The 25,913-nt window shown below is 36.6% G+C and overlaps 1 long non-coding RNA gene across 2 annotated transcripts; it reads right to left on the bottom strand.

Annotated features, from left to right (window-relative positions):
- On the bottom strand, positions 1,596 to 24,834 carry LOC110394331. 2 transcript variants are annotated; one of them, XR_002435555.1, is made up of 4 exons: positions 21,384 to 21,540; positions 5,309 to 5,393; positions 4,539 to 4,594; positions 1,596 to 2,503 (listed from the first exon to the last, which is right to left on the bottom strand). It is a non-coding gene; the product is annotated as an uncharacterized LOC110394331 (long non-coding RNA). The 2 variants fall into 2 exon arrangements; XR_002435554.1 differs by lacking the exon at positions 21,384 to 21,540 and adding an exon at positions 24,768 to 24,834 and having other exon boundaries at positions 1,597 to 2,503.

The following is a 25,913-nucleotide window of genomic DNA, read 5'->3' as shown; positions in this document are numbered from 1 at the left end:
TTAGCTGTCTGCCAAGTTAAACCACAATAACCTCCTAATTTAGGTGAAGTGCTAAGCATATCTAAATCTTATCCAAATGTAGATTCAGGAAATACTTCTGACCATTGGGATTTCCAAATCCACTGACATACATAGAGCTACTTTATTACCTGTATTGCATCTAATTCCCACAGGAATTAAGTTTGAAACATCAGCGTGTGTACCTTTTATTTACCCGACCTACATCACATGGTTCTGTGGTAGCCTGTCATTATCAAGAAAGTTGTTTCCTCTGTGGTCTGCTATGCACATTTGTTTGCTCTGTTCTTCAGGATTCAAATTCTTCTGAATAAGCAATGTCTTCCTATACTTGTACTGTTCCTAAATTTGACTAGAAGCATGGTTCAGCAAAAGTGCAAATACAGTCTTAAGTCTTCTAGTACTAGGTCAGAAATGCTGAATCCTGGAACAAAAGGGACTTGTTTTGTGTTGTCTCAGCTGCTTTAAACACCAAAAATGTTTGAAAGAGCAACTTTTCTTCTGTCATTCTGCATGCTGGATTAGATATTGCATTTGCAACTCTAGCTTCATGTCAGATTAGATACTGTTTGCTCTCTCATCCCTGATGTTACGTGTTCATGAACATCTAATGATTTTGTTGATTTAATGGATGCTGGATGCTTGTTCCCTTTGGAAGCTCAGAATGTTATATGCACACACACATCAGCATTAAGGAAGCTGTGGCTACACAGAGGTGTGCATACAGCATTCCGTTTTATGACAAGTCAAAAGAGAATTAGATATCCAGCTCATTAAGTTTCAGCTGATTTTCTTTCTTTTGCCACTGATAGAAGTACACATTTAAAAACAGAAAAAAGAAAAATAATGATGACATCATCTGCACATCTGTAGAATAAATATCTATCAACTGTATACCAAACAAGCAAAACTTTGAAATACCCCATGAGCTGGAAGTTGTCTGTACAGACAACTGAGAAAATACTAACAAAATGCACAGAGGTTGTAGTCCCTTACCAGCAATTTTGATAGCAGAAACAAATATTTGCTGTTTACTGAATTTACATACTGAGCATAAGACCCATAAGACCACAATGCATAAAATCAGAATCTTGAAGATTGTTCAGTATGACAGTTAGTATTTCGTAGTGATATTGCATTAAACAGATTTGTGACAAGGCTAGTACCCAGTGCAAAGTGTTCCGCTTCTGAAGATCTATTTGTTGCTTTCGCATTGCTCAGTTTCCATGACAGAGTATAAAGCTGATATTTTCTGTTATGATCGGTACCAATCAATCATATTTATTTAACATCATTTGCTGTGTTGTCTGATGCAAGCCTGAAGGCAGCAAGAAAATGAAATCTATCTAGGATAAGTGTAGGATTTAATATAGTAGGGGAAATATCTATGTAGTTCATCAATAAAGATGAGGAAAAAGTAAACTCTATGTGGATGACACTGAAGCCCAAAGAAAGATTAATGGATAAATAATAGCATGTGACTAGTATTTCTTTTAGCCTAGACTATAAGACTGAGAGTCAGAAAATTTTACCTAGAGCTAATGTATCTGGTTTTCTAGTGTAATAATTCTAGAGAAGGCAGACACATAAATCAGACCAGCAATTCCTTTTGCAGACAGACCTAACTGCCTGTCTCTATTCCGCTTGAACCCTTTTCCACCTACCCATCCTACAGCCCTCAGGGACTCTGGCTAAGTGCTCTTCCAGACTGCTGAAGGAAGGAGCTGCCAAGCTGCCACAATTTCCCAAAGGACCCCTGGGCAGGTGCCATCAGTCCTGCCTTCTCCTCAGAGCCCCAACTCTGGGACTGTTATGGCTGCCTTGCTGTGACAACACCAGCTCTCCACAGTCTGGAAGAATAAACGAATGAACCACCAAAACACAAACAGCTCCACTTCTTAGCTCACATGCATTGTCTGAGACAAACATTGAGTTATGTCTAGTCAGAATGCAAGACCTAAATAAGGTAGAAATTAATCATAACTCTGAAGAGTATTTTTATAGTTGTTGTTTTCTATTGTTTATCTTCATTACAGTTTTTAACAGCTTTACAAAAATTAGATGGCAAGAAATTTTATATGCTAGTCCAAGCACTTCATAGCAAAATCAAATGATTCCATTAAGTTGCTTTTCATCAACTTGATTACAGAGAAGAGTGAAACTAGTGAAGTAAGCCCAGTGAGGTCTTTCAGGTGAGAACTTGAGCCAATTGCCATTGTTCTTACATTGTCCTGGCTCCCACACTACAGCATAGAGAAGGGCCCAGAATTTGTCAAGATCACACATGAGGTAACCTAGCACACAGAACTGGTCATATGAATTTGTTGGCAGTGATAACCCATGCTCACTTGTACTCAAAGGTGTAACAGAGGCAAGGATGCCAGGAATCCCACAGTGATCTTTTGGATCATATTTGGCAGTGGTGCTGTGGACATCCTGTAAAAGGCGATACTTCCAGTGCCAACTGAAGTTAAACGATGTCTACCTAAATGTCCAGAGAAGAAAAAAAAAACATACATAGATTTCTTCAGAGTCAAAACTAAACATTTTGCATTTTCTAATTCTAAATGCCATCGCTAGCTCTATACATTTTGTTTTCATAAAACCAAAACTATAATCCTATAATCCTTGCAAATAACTTCGTAAATAATAGCAAACAAAATTTATGAAATTTTTTATTTTGATAACACCGTAAACAAATGTTAAAAACAGAAGTAAAAAAAAAAAAATTAAAAAATGAGAGTGAAGCCTGTCTGAGGATTGAGATGGGAATCATGCAAGTCAAAGTAACAAAGGAATAAACCGAAGCTTTCTGAGCAGGTTTCATGAAAAGGTAACTGTGTATGGATAGTTAATAAGAAAAGCAAAATTAAAATTCCTTTAAAGTAACTAAGTTTCTCTAATGGTAAGAATTGGTTTGCAATGAGTATTTTGAAGGATGTTCAAAAGGAACTAGCTGCTGAACCTTTAGTGACATTCAGTCTTCTTTGAAAATCCAGATGATAGTGTGTACTGGGAGACTTAAAAGGAGAATTAGTGATAGAATCTGTAGAGCTTAAAACAAAAAGTATCTTTCAAAACTCTGAATGCTCACTTGAGACCAAAACTGAGCAATAGGTATTCTAGAACCACTCATTCCTTTAATGAAAAGACTTGCCCATAGTCTCAGAAACTAAAGAAAAATAAGTAAATAACAAAACAATGACAACAGCAAAACCAACAGGCAACAGTGTGACTGTGGGTGATTTTCTGAGTGATTTGAGCTAATGACTCAGAATTTGATTTGGTGAAAAAATATGAAGGGTAAAAAGAGTCTACAATTGGAAAAAGGCGCTTCCTGTTCTGAAGCTACTCTACCACTAAACATGTCTGAAGAGTGAAATAACAACAGCAAAATCCTCTAATATATTTTTGTAAATTGTAGAAGTAATTTTATAATGATTATTTCAACTGATATTTTTCTGAAAAATGTATTTTACAGCTTTTGAAGATGAAAAATAAATCTAGAATACTTAAAATCATAAGAAGCAGTTCTAATAACCTCATGGAAAGCCCTACATTCTCAAAATATCAGTGAATTACTTTCAATTTTTTTTATTCCTATCTTGTGCACAACAGTTCACGTCGCTTAAAATAAAATAGCATCTGAATCTTGCTTGGTATATCATTGGTCTTTTTATCTTAGTCATTCTTTATTTTCCATGCTGTCCTCCTTCCTAAAAAGTCTCAAAAACTTAATCAAACACATAGCACTACCGAATGCAATAACACTCAACAGAAGCAGTGCTTGTATATATGAAGGACTAGATAAGTTGTTCATTTTGCAGTGTAAATCACTGAAAATCATGCACATTCTTCAGTTTGTTTTTTTTTTTTTTACAGTGATTCAATTTTCCTGTTGCAAATGATGTAATACAACCCTTTCGCAAGATAAGATAAAGACAAACAATATTTTTGAAATGTTTAGATACCAGAATAATGATCCACATAGACAGTTTATTATTATTTTTCAGAATATTTTTTCCCAGTACTATATCAAAAGAAAAAAAAAATCAGGAATCACTTAGAAGAAGTAGAGAAAAAGAAACAATTATTAACATTAACAGTGTTCTATCTACTTTTCTATCTCTTTTAGATTGTAAACTGCCTTTCTAGGGAAGAAAAATGAGAGAAAAATATTGTCAGTTGCAGGACTACATGGTATGTCATAACACAGCTACTGCAAGCAGTGGAAGGTGCAGAAGACTACATAAATCACTTGTTTTATAAGTAATTTTAATTCCAATATTCTGTCTCCTCTTCTATATACTGAACACAAACCAAACTTTTTGCATACTATGTACTCAGAGAATGGCACAACCTCTTACCTCTTGCTTTATATTTATGCCTATATAATGGATTCTTTACCGGGGGGATCTGGGCTTGTGCTATCAGGTAAAGTCAAATATTGTAGCTACACTGACCAGGAAAACAGCATGACCTTGTAAGAGGTACCAGCATTTATTTCTCTGAAGACTTACCACTCCACTTTTTCTTCTTTTTGTGCTCTGGAGGGATCTTGTCTGTGCCTTTTCCCCTAAACATTTTAAACAAACTAAATCAATTCTACTCTTGTGCGGTTTTTTTTAAAATTTTTTTTTAGAAAAAAGAACTTTGAATAAATTTCATGCACATGAATATTGAAGTAATAGAGGTTTAACAACATTCTCTGAAAATACTCTGAACAGAAGAAGACTTGCTAATATTTCTTGGCAATAGAGCAAATTATCAATACACTGACAGAAACATTACTATACTGACTGGTATGCTGGCCTGGTTTTGCTGTAGAGCATTCAGTAGTGTTTCATTTTCTTGGCTCGGTTCTCTCAGCACTTCAGGTGGTTTACAGGGATCACTTTAACAATTTCTTTTTCAACTGATATTTGCATAGGTGATTTTGAAATTTATCTTTACTTTTCTACTTATGCAGCATTTTCAGAAACAACTCTGTTGTAAAGAAGAAAACAAAAGAATGGAAACAGAAGAAAAAGGTTTTCTCATCTATTTTCACCTTTTTATTTTTAAATAGCTATTTAACTAAGGAAAGATTCTTGCAAGCTGTACAAGAAATATAAATACAATGGAACACAAAATAAACAATAATTAATATTAAGAGATATTGCTGCTTTTTCTTTTTTTTTTTTTTTGCTTATTTTTTTCCTTCTTATAAGCGCTGCTAAGATACCAGTGCAGTATGACAGCTATTGGTATTTGCATAAGACAAAATGGGACCATCATAAGACAGTCAAACCTTGCCTTCTTTGGGTCCACCTCTCTTCTCCACTTCATTTTCTGCATTCTGCTCTCCTGCTACTCACTCTCAAGTCTAGTAACATCTACATGAATTTAAGATAAGGAACATAGTCAATATCAATTGGTTTAAAAATCAGTCTCATCTGTGGACGTGAACAGGACTTGTTAAATATTGACTCCAAAAATACAAAGGTGCAAAAGAGAATTATAATCTAAATAGAGGAACAACAGGGTTAGGATTTTTTTTGCTGCACAGGCAAGAACATTCCACAATATGGAAACCAGGACAAAAGAGTGTTTTTCCAGCATGTTTTGAAGCCTTGCATTTCAGTGACACAATGTAATAAAGTTCAGACTACTCAACAAGCAAGAACACACTTTGTTCTCTGAAGAAGGTGTGATTCAACAGAGAAAAGTTATCTAAATGTACCTCAGCAGTAGACACAGTTAAGAGTTTTTCTTTTAAAAGCACTTCTGATATTTTTCATTCATATGTTAGATGCCTAAATACAGGAGCAGCAGTACTCCATACAAGCTAAGTAAGGCTTAAATGCATATACATAGCTCAATTTTTTCATACATGCAATCTATGTATTTCTAACACTGGTCCAAGTGTACTGTTGTGTTCATAGCTGGCTATGGATTCTCCAGATTGAAAAAAAGTAGAGCTTAGGTCTAACTGTCCAATTGCTCCAGTATCCCACTGGACTATGAGCAGAAAGAGAACAGCCCTGTGGAGAAGGATCTGGAGGGTACTAGTGGATGAAAAACCAAAGATGAGTTGGCAGCATGCATTTGCAGTCCAGAATGACAGTCATATGCTGGGCTGCATCAAAAGAGGGGCTGGGAGCACAAGTAGAGTTCCTCTCTACTCCCCTCTTGTAAGACCCTCTTCAGTACTGCATTCAGCCCTGAATAAGAGCAGAAGAAGAACATAGAGCTGCTAGAGTGGGACCAGAGGGGGGCCTTGAATGTGATCAAAGGGCTGAAGCACCTCTCCAATGAAGGCAGGCTGAAAGAGTAGAGCTTGCTCAGCCTGAAGAAGAAAAGGCTACAGAATTTATAGCAGCCTTCCAGGACCTATAGGAGGCATATGGGAAAGCTGAGGTTGGACACTTTATCAGAGACTGTACCGTTAGGACCAGGGCTAACAGCTTTAAACTAAAAGTGAGTAGATTTGGGCTAGACGTTGGGAAGAAATTCTTTGCCAAGAGTGTGGTGAGGTACTGGAAATGGTTTCCCAGAGAAGCTGTGGATGGAGGGGAAAAATGCCCATCACTGGAGGTATTCAAGGACAGGTTGGGTGGGGCTTTGGGCTGCCTGAGCCACTGGGAGTTGTCCCTCTCCATGGCAGAAGGGTTGGAGCTAAGTTGTCTTTAGGTCCCTTCCAATCCAAACAAGTCTAAGATTCTATGCAATTAATTCTGAGAAATGAAGATGTAGATCTATTAAAAAAATAAGAATTCAGATTGTGAAGTGTTGCTGCAGAGCGAAAGAAAATGAAAAATATTATAAAGGAAAGAAGAATGAATGTGAATTAGTAATAAAGAAATGAATTTTTTTTTAAAGAGCTAAACAAAGATCTTCCCAAAGGAATGTGTAGAATAAACACCTCAAAACTCTAAATTCAAGAAAATTTGCATAATCATACACATGTCGAATAATTTTCAGTCATTGAACAAACAAAATGCCAAATCAGGCACAGAGTTGCATACAAAAATGTTTTTCTTCCACTTCAAGTTATTTCTTAACTGAAATAAGGACTTCTATTAACTGAAGGAAAAGGAACAGTAAGCTGAGCTTCTGACACTGCCAGCGTTGCTGGAAATGCAAGATAGAGGGTGCTGGTAAACAAGTTCACCAGGTACATCAGTAGAAACAAGCCAAAAACAGAAGTACCTGGTATTGGAGCGATCCTCTTTAAGTCACTGCTGTGCTGTGATAATGGTGGTTTTTTTCTTAAAGAGTTTTATTTTTTTTTTCTTTTGAGAGAAGGGAAATCAAACTGCAAGGCTGAATCCTTCCTTCACACATGGAATATTTCTAACTTTCCTAAGATGACTGGCAATGCAAGGATGGAGCTGGGTCCTCTCTTTTCTTCTCCCAATTCCTTTGTAAGGGATGATGAAAAGCAAAACTTTCTATGAAATCTTAACACTGAGAAATATGGACAACAAATACTTATTCATAGGTATAATGACATATTGCATGCTTATTGTGAATCAAAGCAACAACAAAAACACACTTGTCAGAATGAGCAGCATAATGAGGTAAGAACGAAAGAATTCCAGTAGCTGCTAAATTAGTTTCCAAAAGGTATTGTTTCTATCTCTCAACAAAATGAGAAGTGCTGTGAAGGTAATTCAAAGATATATTCAGACTCATGTTATGCATTAAAAAACATATATAATTATATATAATTACAAAATATTTCTTACATTTGTTCCGGTAGCTCCAAGCAAATGGTTACCTTCTGTACTATACAAGCACAGGGTAGTTTAACATAGAACACATACAAAGTGTATTTGTGGGGGGAAAAGAAACATAATTCACAGAATTGGCCAGTTTTAACAACTAAATAAATAACTTTATTTTAAAAAACAAAGTCTTTATCTGTAACTGTTCTACGCTTGAACCAAATTCCTGACCTGGAGTCTCAAACCTGCAAGACATTTTTGAACTCAGGTTTTCTAACAGAAGGTGTATGTTTCTTAAACTTGTAAACTTTTTTTTTTTACATATGATGTATAAATGCACTTATATGCCTGAATGTGTGCATAAATCTGTGTATTTATGTACATACACAAATAAATACATATGCATATACGTTGTGCTGATAGAAGATTTTGTAGAGCAGGAACTGAAACAAAGCTTTTTTAAAAAAAAAACAATTCACATATTTCTCTACTGAAGATGCCCTATTTTAACTCTGTATATTGTATTTGCACCTTGCAGCACACAACATGTCTTTTTTAAACACAACAGTAAACATATCTACAACTGTTTTTTTGTCAGTATTTCTATAAGTGCTAAGTGCATGAATTTTCTGAAAACAGAAGAATAATGTTTTATTTGGGGAATCTTATACACTCATATGTACTCAGCAGAGAACAGTGAGTACAGAAATTTAGAAAGATAGCATTATATAAAAAGGCCTTTCAAGGTAAAATTGTTCAGAACAAATGATGTTGTAATCACAATACAAAAAATTAGAGGTCTGGGTTCTAGCTATTTGCTTTCTCCACTTGCCACCACCAATAAACTCCTTCCTGAAACTGCATGCTTCAAAACCTGTTCAACATATTTGTAGTGCAGAGAGCTATCCAGCTTTTTTCATAATACAGAAAAATTAAAATTAAGTATATTAAAATCATGTTTCAAACATAATATTTATACCTTACATTTGCTAAAAATGAACAACTCCACCTTTGTTCTTCTTAGGCACTGCAGTTCCTGCTGATTATACAGACACAAATCAAACTATATAGACACAAATCTAATGGATAACTGGGATCACAAAGCAGGTCCATCCCTCCATGAGGAATAGAGCACACTTGCTCAAATCATTTTTTCCCTTAGTTTTATAGGGGCCTGTAGCTGCACTTCACATACTAAATCTGACCGATTTAATATAACATTAAGATTGGCTTTTTATTTTGATCGTGAATCCTATTCTCCATTGGATGTTCACAAGTTCCCAGGAACCTGCTAGCGTTACTCTTTTTCTGCAGCCCCCCCACCCCTCCAAATAAAGCTCCAGAAAGCATGAAGGTAAACAGCACTAATCTTGGAAGAGTTAAAAGGCACGAAAATTCTTTATCTATATTCCCTGTCATTAAAAATAAGTTTTATTTCAAACACTGAATAATTTCCAAGCAAACAAGTACCTCTGCAAACAAAAGAAATAACAATGACTGGTTTATTATAGAGGGAAACATGATTTAGGTTGTAAATGTCTGCTGTTAAGTAGGTGCCAAAATAAAGTTTTATCGTTGCTAGGACATTCATTGTGTCCAGCTCATGTAAAGTTTAGCGTTTAAGGAAGGAAAGGTTTCAGTGTGAGCTCAATCTTGTTAATTACTCTTCTCTCCCGGGATGATTACATTTATACAACTTGTAGTAATTGGGGATCTCTCGTCCTTCTTGCTAATTTCAACCAACATAGTCAACGGATTCAAAAACGCAAGGAACATGATACTCAGAGAAACATACAGAAGCAGAAAGCATGACTGGGTAAGCCCTATTTCCTTCTCCTTCGGGAATCGTATCAAAAACAATTTCTTCACTACGGGAATTCTAAGCAGAGGGATTTTTCTGACAAATTACTAGTTGCTTTTGTTTTTATTTTCCCACTGCTAAGAGAAAGTTTGTTGATTACCACAGGAATACTCCAGAGAGAAAATGTTACTGAGTCTAAAATCTGAGTCTAAAAGTGCGCATACTCCTTTGGGTACACCCTTATCAACATTAGCAGAGTTTATTTGCTGCTTAACATCCCTGAATGTGTTGTGCAACAGATGAGCATGTGATTCTGCCCAGGTGTTCAACATCACTCAGCTGGATCTGCCAGTATTCACAGACCTGACCTACTTGAATATTACATAATAAACAAGCTAGAATCAGTGACCTAATTGGTCAATGGCAGTAAGTGCATGGCCATGAAATTACTTGACTGATAGAGTTTTGTACACATCCATATGAAAACGTTTATACAAAATGGTGAAATTCTAAGTGAAGCGTGACAGTACGGAGATCAGCTTCTCTTTATATCAACTTTGCTTTTGTTAAGTATACAGAAAAGAGCAGTGGACTAAGAAGCTGTAGAGCAGCTATTGTGACTTGCTTTAAAATATAATGTCAGCACTTAGCAAAATTCATTGTATGATACCAATAAATTTAACATAGATACTTTATATTAATTCCTTCAGAGTAACAGAATGTAGTAAAACACTAAAGCATTATGTAGGAAAGTTAACTAGCCTGTAATGGGATAATTTGATGTTGAGTTATTACAAAGAGTAGTTAAGCTTAAATTATGAAGCTGAAACTGGAGTTAAGGTTTCCAAAGCTACATTTTGTTGTTTTTAATTTTACCATATTGGGGTCCTTCACTTCTGAATGGAACACCAAAACGTTAGTGTAGAAATACACACTTCTGATGAATTTTAGTACTTCAATAATCCCCGATATTCTTGGAGGATCCCATTCTGCTGCTGTGCTCAAATTCTTTTCCTGTCATTCTAAGGTCGATGTTGACATGAATATCTGAAGTATTTTTGAGAGTTTATATAGTCTCTCTGTATCAGAATGAGGGTATCATTATATCACTTTCAGCAGGGCATGCAGCAGATAAAAGTTTTATCAACTACTGAAGCCTTAAAACCCAATTCAATGTTAAAGTACGATGAGAACAGCAGGTGTTTAAGATTGTAACACTATTACAATATGAAAACGAGCCAATTAAAGTAAAAAATTGAAAATTTTTGAAAATTAAGTGTTCAGTAAAGAGTTCTTGAGCATCCCAGCAATGAAATAGTGAATTGAGGAATCACACTAACAATACCTTGCAATGAAAAGATGGAGAATAGTTATTAGGGCATAGCCCAGCACCACCTGTGCTGAATACATACATGATCAAAAATTCTATCAGACTACCTGTTGATAAAGCCCTCCAGAATTAACGGAAAGTCAGAAAGTTACTGAGTTCTTCAAAAGACAGATGCAGTACAGTAGGCTAAATAGATCTTGTTCTGACCTAGAGATTGTAGGGTTGTTTCTGGTTTTTTTTTTCCTGTTTTTTTTTTTTAATTATTATTTTCACTGTTTCAAGAAGTTTTACTGTCTTAATAATTTTAGTCACTGAGTATTAACTGCAGACTGTTATATTAAGGTATTCCATATAAAACCTACCTTATGTCTACTTCTGTGCAATAAACTGTAGCCAAATCACCTCTGAAATGAGTGATCATAACAATGGAATGAATAAGGAAAAAAGCATCATACTGCAGTGTTCTTCCTAACTCTGTATCAAGTAGCCCACAAAACTATTCATTTAACCTACACTGTCATAAGACATATTTATTTCTAATGTTAAGAATCTGGTAATTTTCAGCTAAACTGCTAATAAATTGTTGAACCGTTCCCAGATGTTCAAAGACATTTGAAAAATTTATTTTCAAAAAATTCAAGTAATTGGAGACGATTTAATTAGAGAGTCAAAGATGTTCTGTAATAGAAGCCTGCAGTACAATCTGCCTTACAAGAGAGAAATATGCCCACTCACAAAAAAAGGAGCTTACTTTGCTCTTTTCTTGATGGAGTTGAAGCAGTGTAAAGAGCTAAAACCAGCTTCAGCAGTATAGGCTTAGAGGCAGTTATTCCTTACCCAGAACAAAGAATTGCATTTGAAATGCAATTTACTTTCACATTTGTGCAGGCTTGGGACAGCTTACTGATGCAGCTTTCTCTGAGTGTTTAGTACTGATTCAGGATAAACTGTAATAACTCACATTCAATATATAGAATGAAGACTGGAGTGCTAATAACACATCTCTGGACATTCATTTGTAAATGTCTTTGCAGTTCCAAATTGGAACTTACAATATATAATTTGAAGTCAAACCCAGGGAAAAGGAGGTGAGGGGCAAGAAAGCCTGAGCTTCCTTGGCATCCATTCCTAAATCTTCACTTTAAAGTTGTGAAATAGATCAGATAAGGGATGCTCAGAATTTTTTCTCTCTTAATTCTTTTTCTAAGCATTAAGTCAAATTTATATAAACTTTTTTTGTATGAGCACATATTAAAATTTTTGGATGTGGAAAAAAAAAAAAAGAGAAAAGGAGAACAGATTTAACTTATCCACACAGATTTTTGTGACTTTGCACTATTCACAAATCCACTTTGTTATTTATCACACAAGTTTTTATACTTCTTATTCTCATTTTGTTTTTGTAAAGCCATGAGGAGAGCTACCTGGTATTTTCTGGATCTCAAGCAGTTTTACAAAACTTAGTCAGAGTCTTGTTAATACACAAGTTAGAGAATGCCAAACAGACACGCATATTACACGTCTCAATTCAGCTGCATCATGATTTCCCACTTATTCCATGAAATCTGCTCCTTCTTAAATAACACCTGGAGCTGGTTCAAATTGCAGCGCAACTGAAAATTAGCATAACTAACAGAAGAAAAAAAGAGAAAGAGAGAGATGCAGCACATAGTTATTCAAAGTTTTTTAAAACCTCAAATTTGTCTTGGAAAGGAAGCACTAGATAAGAGATTGAGAAAAATTAAATTCACAGCACCTAAAGATTTTCAGGTGAATGATGAAGACTTGGGTATTGTGAGGTATATTTCTTATCTACTGCAGAGGTAGAGTTCTGTAAATAAAAAACAATACTATTGTCACCTCCTCCTTTCAAATAAAGTTGAAAACCCCAAATGAAAAGATTTCAGCACATTCATCCAAAAGTTTAGCCTGATTTTGAAAAACAAAGTGAAGAGAGGGTATGTAATCAGAGCAGGATCTGAAAAGGATATGAATTTGAAGTGAACAAAACAGGGAAAGGGGGAAAAAATGACTAGGAAAAGAATCTAAGTTTTATCAAGAACTAATCTGATTGTAAAAATCTGCATCTGACTCTGCTCAGTAGAATGACATGGAAAGATGAAAGCACCATATGCAGAAAAAAAAAGGAGAAGATAAAACAAAACATAATGAAAAACACCTTTACAAACAGGAAAGGAACTGTCTCCCACAAATTCAGAAGAAAAAGAATTATCAGAGAAAGTGCATTTATGAAGGAAATGAGAAAAATAATGGAAAGATCTTTAATGTCTTATCCATTAGCAGGTATGCTAATTGGTATGGGAATAGGTTGAGATTTCAGGTAGACAATGATAGTATTAATGATAAAGTATCATCAATGGTGATGTTGCAGAAGGGCAAACTTCAATGCCCCTATGCAAAACAGAAGACTAGATCTGTAAGTCTGAGTTGCAAATCAAGAATAAATTTAGAAGATAAGTGGAATCTCACTAATGGAAGACAGTTGGAGAGGAAGATATTAGAGTTAGATCTGTAATTGCTGGTGGATTGCTGGACACAAGCAGCATTTCATAACTTTTTACCAAACTTTGACCTTGGACTTTTCGGCATCTGTACTTGTCAGAAACTTAACCACTGAAAATAGCTTCTCTGATTGTTATTTCAGCAAAGCAGGACAACAGCCTGTCAGCTATCTCATATAACCTTCGGCTTCTTAGGATTCTGATCCATCAAGCTAGGTTCAAGAATACTTTCAAATTATTTTTCCCTGAGGTAGCATTAGGTTGACATTTACAACAAAAGCTCTGCGTTCTCAAATCCTTTCCCTCCCTTGTCATGAACAGATGGTACAATAAAAGGGGAACCATTTCCTTACTCTCAAAATTAGGTTAAGTGAAATTTGTTAGGAAAAACAAAAATAAAATTCACACTAGAAACATCTCTGAAGCTGCTTATAGATTATTCCTCTAAAATTACAAACAGCAGCAATATTCTTCTAGGCTTCTGACACTATTGTCATCAATGCATGACTAAGAATTAAAAGAACACAGAATATTAGAAATAAAGTCCTTTCTGCTCCCAACTTGAAGTCTACAAATTCCTTCTCTTACCTCACCAACAGTCCTTAAAATCCCAGAGAGCCTTAGCACACCCTACAGTTGAAAAGCAGGTGGCTCATGAGCCCTGCTGTGTCACACTCCCATCAGTATCAATACACTCATCCTTGCTGCCTAGGTTAGAGGTTTTTAGAAGCTAAGACATTATAAATTCCTTATAAGATGAGCTTTAAGCTGTTTTTGCCTCCACACACTGTACCCTCCACGAGGCAGAGCAAAGCAGCAGCTCTGCTTTCAAATTCTCACACTTCTCATTATTTCAACAAGGAGATACTACCACACAAGGCATTGACATGCTTCAGTGACATCTCCTCTCCCTCAGTAATGAAATCACAGCACAATGTAGCACATTGCTCATAGACAACCTGTTCCTCATGGACCCTCTTCAGAGATGGGCAGAGGAACCACCACAGCCTATCAAGGCTACAGACTCCGTGGAAGCTCCAAGATAAAATCTGTTAGCTTTCTGTGTTTCTATGGTACTGTGGGACTCTTCATAACAAGAATTTTTCCAGTAGGCAAATAAGAAATTTTGTCTTTCCAAATGCAAGACTAATTAAGAAACCCACTCAGAAGTCAGGGAGCGCAAAAAAAAAAAAAAAAACCTAATCATTTGAGGGAATAAAGTTTCTCTCTGCTCTTCTCATTCAGAGGGTGGTGACACACAGGAACAGGTTGCCCAGAGAGCCTGCAGATGCCGCATCCCTGGGGGCATTCAAGGCCAGGCTGGAAGTGGCTCTGGGCAGCCTGGTCTAGTGGTTGGTGACCCTGCCCAAGGCAGGAAGGTTGAAACTAGATGATCATTATGGTCCTTTTCAACACAGGCCATTCTACGATTCTTTCCTTCTCCCACTTAAATTGACAGACATACGAGACATGGAGCCCCTCACTCCTCAAACTCGGACATGGTACCTATATGTACCTTTTTTTTTTTTCCCCAGAAGTGAGTAAAGGAATAAATATACAGACAAATATAATTACAGAGCTCAACACATTCCTGGGAAGAAGTGAGAGAATACAGTAGCAACAGGAATATGATATCCAAAAAGACTTTCTCTCCACCTAGTAACTGAAACACTTCAGTACCCAAATTTAGGTGAGATGGAAACTCTTAAGAAAAAAAAAATCACACAGAAAATGTTTTTTATTTTCTTGTTATTTGACAGGAGTATGAACGTACAACTGTCAGTGGTTAAATACAGGAAAAAGCTAACAAGAAGAGCTGAGCTGACTAAAGAAAACATCTTAACAATCAATCTGCGTGCAAAAATCCTCTGGCTTATGCAATTCAAAAAAATCAAAATAATAATAACCATAACACTGTATGACCTGCACAGTACTTTTGTTTTATTCCCCCTTCAGTAGTTTTTCAGGGAAAAAAAGTATAAACAATGAGAAACAACAGAAAAAGCATTGCTGCCACACAAAAAACTATAGTAACTAGATGAGAGGAAACTCTTCATTTTATTTGTCATTATCAATTAAAAGATTCTCCAAGAAAACAACTGAAGTACAAACATCATCATAGCTGATATTTCCAAAGCAAGATGAAAACTAAAATTATATTTTAAAAGCTAGCCATTTTGATTATGTAAAACAGTATTAAAGAAACTCAGTCATGTTTTCTAGGAGGAAAAACCAACCATGTTAATTAAGGATATTTTCTTACTTTGCATTTGAAAGAAAGATTACAACATATTTTACATTGATGTTCTTACATAGAATATTCTTCCATAGAGAATTACTCCTATATTACTATTTATGATATGTATATTGGCTTTTTTAGTTGGCTACAGTTTGCTCTCTTACAAAATACTTTAGAAATGCTACATATCTGCAATTGCCCTGCAATTCCACCAATGATATTAAAACACCTTTAGGGGTTAGTTCAAATCTTGGTGGCTTGAGGGCACTCTTTGATTTTAATAAAGAAGCCTATGCAAAGAGCAAGCTGTCAATTCAATTACAAGTAGGTCAGAGCTAAACTAGGCCATTTGTAGCTTGGGACAAACCATAAGGCAGAGGAACAAGGCTGGGCTAAAAGGGTTTTGCTACAAATGCCACTCAGTAGTTATAAAAGCAAGAAAATGAATCAGTCAGTGGCTCTTAAATAGCAAGGCAAAGGATGTAGATGAGTATTTAAGATTGCTCACCAGAGCAAAGCCACCGCAGGTATTCGCTGGGGGAAAGGAATGCATGGGTGGAATAGAAAGATTTGCTGCTCCTGTTGATAACACTATGCAATGGAGAAGAAAGGAACAAGGTGCCAAATAGGAAGACTGCCACACTAAAATATACCATTTATTTATTTAATGTTGTGTCATCCATCTCTGAAAATGACTGTTGCATAAAAGAAAGTATTGAATGCTGTACCATATATTTACCAACACATATTTTGTCATTTTCAGCTATCAGAGATCAACCCCCCCATTGCCAATGATCATTCTACAGCATAGTTTGAACCAAGACCCTGAAGACAACACGTTCAGGAAGGTGCCGCTATCACATCAACATAATTCTGATCGTTTGTTGGCTTTTTTTTTTTGGTGACAAATAGTCATTTTTATGACTCAAGCCACCATCCTTTGGTCTATCCTCCACGCTGCATTACTTGACATCCAATTGAGTGTCTTAAAACTTCCCTCAAAATCAGAATCTTAATAGAATCAGAATCTTTAGTAATAGATAATACATGTGCAAATATCAGGGAGAGATCTGTTCAGAAAAGCATATATTGTAACAAGACAAAATAAAGAGTGATGAGATACACAAAAACTCATCAGATTTTCTCAGACAAAGCGAATCAGAAGTAAATAAAAGCAAGATCACTTTTCTGCTGTCTGAAGGGAATTTTTTATTAAAATCAAATAAACTCTTCAACAATATTTCTAAGTCTAGTGGTCAGATGTTTGCTTTAGGGACAAGAGCTTTCATAAAGCTCTATACCTGATAAGGGATTCTTAACATCCTCATTGCCCTGATTCCCACAGAGCTAGAAGACCAGTAGTATGGTGGAGATCCATGCTCTTATCTGATGCCATGTGCTTCTCACATGCACTGTGATTTGCTGATGCAGTCTCACCTTATTTCTCAATGCCATTTAATTTTATCACCATTACCAGCCTCTGATATCAGCCTAAAAATAGTTTCGTAAGAGAGCAAATAACCTTATGAAATTATTTTCTCCAAGGCAAATACAGTGGAAAATACTAAAAGTTGGCCTAAATCAGTAAATTAATTTTGCAGAAAACACTTCCAGGCACTGGCAGTCAATCACTTCTACTGTTAAGTTAAACCCTCTAATAAGTGTACCCTATGACTGGGCTCCAGTTTCACTAACTGAACAAGGTTTTGCTGTGAGAATGCTGTGTGCACTCTGGATTAGTTTAATTTGAACAGAAGCTAGATTATTCCTCTGTGCAAACCAGAGTGTGGCATCAGAGAATCCTGGAGGGTTTTTTCTTCAAAAGCACACTCCTGAATTGACCTAAAATATAACATAGGTGGTATAATGTGCACACTTACACCATTAGAAAGTGGAGGAAGAGGAAAAAAAGCACATTTCCTACATACGAAGAATACATTTATGATTTATGTACTTCTAGGTATGATATTAATCGAGAAGTGATTTAGAATATCAGATTATCTCAGTTCCTTCAGCAGACATAACAGCAAAAGTAAAGAGTGTAGCCCTAACTCAAAATGGCTTTGTGTTGGATGCTCAAAAAATCAAAAACCTCAAGCTATGTTTATAACAATAATGATAGTAACAATCTAGCCTACAGTCAGTGAGAAAAAAAAAAAAACAAAACTAGTAAACCTTAACTTGACAGCATAATGCTATCACAAATCTCTGCTTTGCTAGATTTACAGATGGAACAGATTGAAATACTATTGTGGACATACTATGAAATAAAAGACTGAAGTATGTGGCATCAAAAAAGAACAAGTCCATTACAGGACAAGACATTTTGCCAAAATCATCAGGACAAATTACTTTGTATACACAAATAAAGGACAATCAGAAAAGTTTACATCAGGGAACTCTTCAGGTCCCCAAGACTTTTGTTATTAAACTAAGTAGTAGAAAGTTGATACCAAGTTATTGTAGACCTGGTTGGTTTTTAAATGCTAGTGCAGACAATCCTAAGAACCTGCATGTAATTTAAGATAATAAGATACAATATGCAACTTCATAGAATTTGTTCAGATGAAGTCATCACTGCTATCAAAATTTTTAAAGTCTTACCAAACTTACATGTTAAACTTGAAAGCTTTGAAGGCTCTTATTTAATACCTCTTGAAACAGTCTTTGAGGGTATTTGTTCTTTCACTAAAGATAAAGGCAAAGCTAATAGTCTGAACATTTATTAGCCTCTCCTCTGTCTTCTCCCATTTCAGCTAAATTAATAGTATTCTTATGAGGTAATATGCAGAATTTCTAATTCCTGCCTTCTTCCAAACCTTACAAAGTTTTATAATCCATTTTCTTTTCATTTGAAATCTTTCCAAAGCTCTGTGAACAATTACTAGAAATATGCATTAGCATACTCCAGTCATTCCATGCCTTGGATGAGATCCCTTTCTACTGTATATAGGAAAAACAGAAAGATTGCCTTTCTGATGATAAGCATGTAATTCCTCTTCAAGTTCTTTCTGCAGTAGAAAAGAACGCTGCACTTTGAATATCTTGGTGTTTTGTTTTTTTTTTTTTTTACTTGAATAATTGTTTTTAGGTTTTACTTTTAGTTTATACCCTTCTTCCCTCCAGTTACCAGACTAAATCCATGTTACAATTTTTCCTCCAATGTTTTTATTTCTTTCTGATTGGAAAACCTAGAAGGTTAGACATGGGGCTATGCTATGTTTTATGGATTAGATACAATGTATAAAGGATGACTGAATGGCTTTTTCCTACCAAATTATCAGATAGACTAAAATAGAAAGTCCTCTATGCATTACTACCAAATGTAACCTGTAATCTCTCATTCTATCAAATCTGAACTCATTTTCCAAATTACATACACTGTAGATTAAGGTTAAATTTGCTGGATCATTTCAAAGGCTTTTATTCCCCCTACATCTTCGGTTATTCAAGCAGTGTTTTCATGGGTGCTTTTTGAAATTACAGCAAATAAAAAAAAATACAATTTCTTGTACATAAAATTGAAATACATTTTGGTTATTCATAGTGTTATTCTAGCATAACTGTTATCTGATTCTTCCATATACCCTTTCACTTTCATAAAAAATTATCATAGGAAGAAGCCTGAAGGAGAAAAGTTCCTTCTGCGTTGGTAATTCTCTAGGATGCCTCAGATGGTCACAGCTACCACGCTGAGTTGTATGCACCTACTAAAATTTGCATTAGACAGTTATTTGTAGTATCTACTTCTCACCAGCCTTCCTCAGTTCTTTTTCTACTCATGTGGCTGTTTATGTGGTTTAAGAACTATTTCCTCTTATCAGGCATAACAACAGAGATCTCACTTCCAAATTCATATTGTGATATGCACAAATATAGCAGGAGATCAACTGAAGATGCTTAGCGTGTTTTTTTTGTTTTGCTTTTTTAAGCTCTTCCCCTTTTGTCATCTCTTCCTCTCAACATTTACTTTGGCAGTGAAATATTAATTGCTTTAATTTTTCTGTCAAAAATTCCCTCACAAATTACCTGGATATTTTAGATGACAAGTTTCAGGCTTTAAACTGAAGATGTACAAGGGGTTGAGATAATAAATTGCTGACAAGAAATGTTAACATTTTAAGTGGTCACAAACTTAGCTCTTGCTCTTAGCACTGCAGTAGAAGCTCTGCTGGAGAAGGCTAACAACACAGCCTCCAAACAGGTCTGTGAGCAGGAGCTTGGAACAAAACAGACTTGACAAAGTGTCACGGTATTATCTAAGGGTCTGCGTCCGTGACAAGAGGGACAGGCCCGAAAGAAAAAAAAAAAAAAAAAAACGAGAAAAAAGGAAGGAAAAAAATTGCCGGCAAGTAGGGGCCGGCCCCCGGGGGGTCCGGCGGCTAAAGCGGCAGAGAAGCCGCGGAACCACAACCTGGGAAAACAAAGGGAAGAGGGGAACGCAGGGGACTCATAGGCGGATCTAACACAAAAACAGCGGCACCAATCTGAGGAGGAACAACTAATTTTACTAAATATATCAAAATGAGGCTAGTAGAATTATAATAGAGGGTTTACAGGCTGAAAATCTTACACAGTAAACTGCAGGAGGACCACGTGCTTTCTCCGCCGGGCAGGAAGGAACAGACCCCAAGTCTCCCACGCGGCTTCACCACCCCCTCCAACGCCAAGACCCCTGGGGAGTGCACCTCCTCCCCTCCCCCTCAGAGGGCCACACCAAAAAAGGTAGTTTGCAGTAACCAGGGAATTAACTCTTTAACTGCCCGTACCTTACATGATGTAATGATATGGAATACCGACAACAAAAATCACAAAACCATAACACAAAGCTAAACCAGCTTCACAGCATTTCTAGGAACATATCTTTATGCTTCACAAACTTACCACTGGGCTACACCTCTCAGAGACAGCTATGCTGCGCAGCAAACTATCCCAGTATTTGCTTCCTGTTTGAACTCTGACTACAAAAATATCCCAAGATTAAGATATAGTGAACCCTTACATGTTTAGACATGCATGCTGCACTGATACTTCCATTCACATCTTACTTCACGCTCCACTTCAATACAATAGCTATTTTCATAATACAGGGCAATGGAATCAGTGTTTTAAGATAGAAAAATTCCTTGAAGTCTTGTATTTCTGGGGCATGCACATATATAAATTAGAGTGAAACAGATTTTGAATTAGTTCCTTCTTCCTGTTCCATTCCAGTAAATTCTGGTCTGACAACTTGTCATGGTTTTATGATTTTTGGTTATTGGTATTCTACATCATAACATCATGTAGTGTATGTACCTGGTTCTCAGAAGAGCAAGACTACTACATTCCCCCGGGTACTTTGCTCCTCTGTTACCATTTCCGGCTAGAGGGAAAAGATAAAAACTTGTAGATCATGAGACCTCATCCCTTTTTCGCCTGTCTCTCGTCCTGGTAGCACCTCGCTCTCCAGCTGTCTTATTGTCGGTAGTAGAGTAAGGCCTACCTTGATTTTGGGACATTCTCTCTCTCTGTATTGGATTTATCAGCTTAAATTGTAATTATATTGTATTATAGTGTGTTGTTTTGCATTCCGATATCTTATTTAGTAAATTAGTTTGCTTCTCCTCAGATTGTTGCCACTGTTCTTTGCTCTCAAGGCCATCTCCTGACCCTTTTTCCCTTTTCCCAGGGCGTGGGCCCATGGGTCCCCTGTCCCATTCGTCACGGAACTGGGCTGAATGCCCGTAAACTGTTGACACAACTAGACAATCCATTCACCTACCACAAAACTAATCTAACTCTTGTAATTCTTCACTGTAGCTGATTTCCTTTATCTTTAACGCAGGTCTGGGCACAGAAGCCTCTTTGGGCACCCACAGGGTCCTCATAGTTCCTCTCAGCATGCAGCAGCTGCTGCTCTGGGCAGGGCCCTTCCAGCCTTAGCCCTGCTGTGAAAATATCCATAGAAGGATCTAATAGAAATTTTAACTCTGTAAGTTACTGACTTAAGCACTAAGGCTTAAGAGTGTTTTAGAGGGATAGAAGGGTTTATCTGTGGAAAAAATATCTTGTGAGCATTCACCTGGCTTCTGTTTCTGTCTGATTTCCTCTAACTTTCTGCAGTAATCTTGACCTGGACACTATTACACATGAAGGTGGTAACAACCCCACAGCCAGCTTTTAACCTGCATACCCCAGGGCTGGGCTGCACTGCCTGTGCTGTGATGGGCCTTCAGGCAAGTGCTGTGCACAGCCCCTGTCTGCAGGATAACCTCCTGCTCAGTTTAAGAGGAGGCTACATGCAGCACCCGCTTAGCACAGGCAATTACACAACCTGCATGTCTTTGCCTTTATCTAAAAGTGGAGCAAGAAGTTCCCATGTGAACATGTTTTCTGTTTGACAATAGAAAAGATAGATAGAAATGTTTTCTGTAAGAAAATCCTATAATAATCTGAATGACCAAAATGGAGTAATTCTTTCTATGAACTGGGTCTGCATAGCACGCTGAGCACTGATCAGGAGACTATTTGATGAAGTGTGACTTGAGATTCCCAGCATCAGAAGACATGCCAAATGATCTATACTACTCTCCCTTTATAGTGTTAACTAGAGGAACTAGAATTCTAAATGATTCCTTACCAAGTCTGAGTGCTTTTCCTACTGGGAGTGTAACAAACCAGCACCTCCTGGTGCAAAACAGGCATCCACAAGAGCCACAAGATGCAGACAGCTTAAAAGGCCTCTTAGCAGCTACTTACATAGAAAAAGTTTGAGTGGTAATTCCTTTTTAACAAATTCCCCAGTAGAACAAAAGACATGTTTTTCCTCCCACCTGCTGATTTGCCTGGTTCATAGTTGTCTACATAAGCCCAACTATGTGGGTTACAAGCATTCCTGATAATTTATCAAGAAAGTAATGTTGGGTTCAGAAAGAGATAAGGAAAAAGAACATGCATGCTCAGTCTAACCTAAATGAGATGGAAATTTCACATATTATTTCAATTAAAGATAAGCATTATTTCCCTGCAGAATGGGAAAGTGAAATTCCTTATTTAAAAACAAACAAACAAACAAAAAAAGCATTCACACTTCACATTTACAGTCAGATTCCTTAGAAGATTCCATTCCTTTTCAATTCTTAAAAGCTGCATCAGTAATCCTGACCATACTCTGGAACTCCGTTTTCCAGGATAACCTCCTCCTTTTCTTTCAAAGCTCTTTTACTTCCTCTTCAGTAGAAGTAATGCAGGCAGGAAGAGCAGAGTTCAACTATAAAAGCAACACTGAACCAGTGGACTAAGAGGGACGTCCTTTCCCATTATATAAACCTCCTGCTATTACAAGAAAGTGAAATATTTTTCAAGATTTTATACCCAAGAACAAGGTCAGGAGACAGCTGGGTGACTGGTTTATCTCTCTCTCTCTAGAAAAACATTACAACAATACCTGCAATGCACAGAATATCTAACAGTCTTAGAAAAAAAATGTTACTGTCCTATTTTCAGATCAATAATTTCAAAAGACAAAGCCTGTGAAGTCTGTGCATACCATGTTACATATACATACAAGAGAGTTTGCAGAAGGAGATCATAATTCCCTAGTCAGTTTGCAGATTTCCTATCACCATCATTTCCACATTATCGGTTATAAAAGTTATTAGAATAACAATTAAAAATCTAAATAGACAATAGCTTGCACTGAAAAAGAATTTGCTTTTAATGTTTCAGCTAAAAACACGTGCCTGAATTAGTTCAATAGTTTCTTCTTCAAATCCAAAAGTAATTTTCACTCCCTTTCATACGGTGATTAAAACAAACACAAAAGTTATTAAAGTAAAAGTTGTTAGCCATCTTCTATGCCAGCAGAGGTTGTATAATTAATTATCTCCCATTCGTCAAGGCATATATTTTTCCCCACTGTTAAATTTTTGACTGTGCTTTTGAATATAGTCTTCAAATGTGTTAGACAGTACAGAATCTCCATTCATAGCCTTGGCATTTCTTCTCACTGAAAACACACCATTTTTCTTCAGACAGTATATTCGACACCTTCTCAACACATGCCTCTCTACCATCCCAACAGGACAAATCAGACTGGGTTTAGCTTTCTTTGCTACAGACTTCACTGAAACTCTTATCCTAAAACCACAAAACTAAATAAAGTTAATAATCACTTAGTCCCTCAAAGTGCTCAAGTGTATATTTAGAGATGGTGAAATGTAAACACTAACTGAGGAATGCTGTGAAGAAAAGACACGTTATTCTTCCAGTCAAGCACTCCCCAGGTCTACATGGACATTTAATGCACAGGCTTTGCCTGGGTAAAGCAGAAATACCTGAACTCATGCGGCCATACAGGCTTTGAAACAGCACATCCTTTTTTGTAAGTACTACATGGCTTTATCGGATGGATGCAACTAAGGAAATTCTGAGCACATTATTCGTTTTTCATCTTTTCACATGTTAATATGAACAGATGTGAGGCTATATTTTGGATAAACCATGATTTTAGATTAACTGTGTTTTTACACAGCTAGTAGAGGGTTGTAAGGTTCCTTCCGTCCAGGATATCAGTAGTTTAACAGGTATATCTAGTAACTTCTTAAAATGTTATATGTACCGCTGCTGAAAATAAGAGCTATGTTATAAACTGGTCATGGTCACTGCAAACCAATAAAATCTTATTTCATGCTAGATGAGAGTTGAAGGCAAAATGCATCTCCAGAAAAACGATTCTCAAAGAGATACATAGTTGGGTATTCCATATAATTGAGACCCTTAGTCAACTAAGTAATGGCATGGATAGAATTACTTGTTGTTTACATATGAGAAATTTCTGCCTATAAAGCAACCAAGCTTTTAAAGAGTACCACCATGAAAGTCTCTTAATTCCAGAACACAGTTAAAGTAATATAGCTGCAAGCCTAGACATAACTATTGAATTAAAAACAGCATACACTGACTGCAACATGACCAATTTTAAGTAAAAAAAAAATCAAGAAATTGTAGTACAGGAACATGAAATAGATAATTTTCTTCTCTGATATCAGGATTAATTTTCAGCATAATTCTTCCCCACAGCTTAAGAGCTAGAACAAAAACTACAAATTTTTATATACTGAATTACCAATAAAGATAAAGATAATAAAAAGAGACAGTGGATCACCTCTCATTCTTGCATTGCTCTACAGCTAATAGGACAGCACAGCTGCAAACTCAACCATTCAGATCAGGGCTGGGTTCTGTACTTACACCAATTTATGTGACAAAGGATAATGGGAATTAATTAATGGGAATTACTGGAAAATAGAAATGGTATTGTTCATGACCGACACCTTGTGGCCTTATTTTATCTCTGATTGACCAACAATTGGCCAGCATTCAACAAGAGAAAGAGGTGTAAAGTGAGGTCTATGAAATACCATTCCCAGCTACAGTTAATGATCTAAAGACGTCTTTCCAAAACACATGTAAATTGTACCCTTATTTACGTTCAAACACTTGTCATGACAACCTAAGATTTTTTTCAATCCAGTTTCATAAGTCATTAGCTATCAGCTGAAATCTCATTTTCCCTAGCTGAAATTTAAACCATTAAATCAGCTGAGTTAATAGTACGCCAATATGTTGGTTGTTGTTGAGCAATGGGAGCACACCTGGGCTGGGTAGGGCTGCTGGGTGGCAGAGCCACCACTATGATGGCACAAGCCAGGAGTGGGGTAGGGCCAGCACAGGCGCCTGGATAAGGCCGAGATCATTCTGTACCATGGCACTGCATGGAGAGGTATAAAGCTGTAGGGGAGAATGGCTTCTGCTTGGTGGTGTTGCAGGTCATTTGGTGGGGGTGAGGTCTTACATGGTGGATTTTGCTTCCAGTTCCCCCCCTCATCTCACATAGGAGCAGTGAGCAAATAGCCGCATGTGGTGCTGACCTGCTGCAGTGTTACAACACAATAAAAATCACATCACTGTCAAAAAAAAATAATAATAACGAAGAAAGCAGGTTGTCTTTCTACTTGTCTGTGTAAGTACAAAGGACAGGAGGAACTGCTGCTTGGTTTTTTATTAGTGCTGGTGAGGCAGAAATTGGTAGCTCATCAATTAATCAAATTAGGAAACACCCAGACGGATGCAGAACTGCTTGGATCAAGCTATAGGGCTCGCTAAGGGTGAGCCATTGGGAAAGTGCAGGCAAATTGGAAAATAAAAAAGCAGAGTCCAGCAGGTCACAAAAAAAAATGCGCTGAGGACTTTAAACTCTGAAATCATAAATGCTTGAGAGAGTCTAAGATAATATTTAGAGACAGCAGAA

Source organism: Numida meleagris, chromosome 2 (assembly GCF_002078875.1).
Source record: "Numida meleagris isolate 19003 breed g44 Domestic line chromosome 2, NumMel1.0, whole genome shotgun sequence".
In the NCBI taxonomy this organism is placed as follows: Eukaryota; Metazoa; Chordata; class Aves; order Galliformes; family Numididae; genus Numida; species Numida meleagris.
Note: the sequence above shows the minus strand (reverse complement) of the source record. Positions and strands in the feature narration are given on the sequence as shown.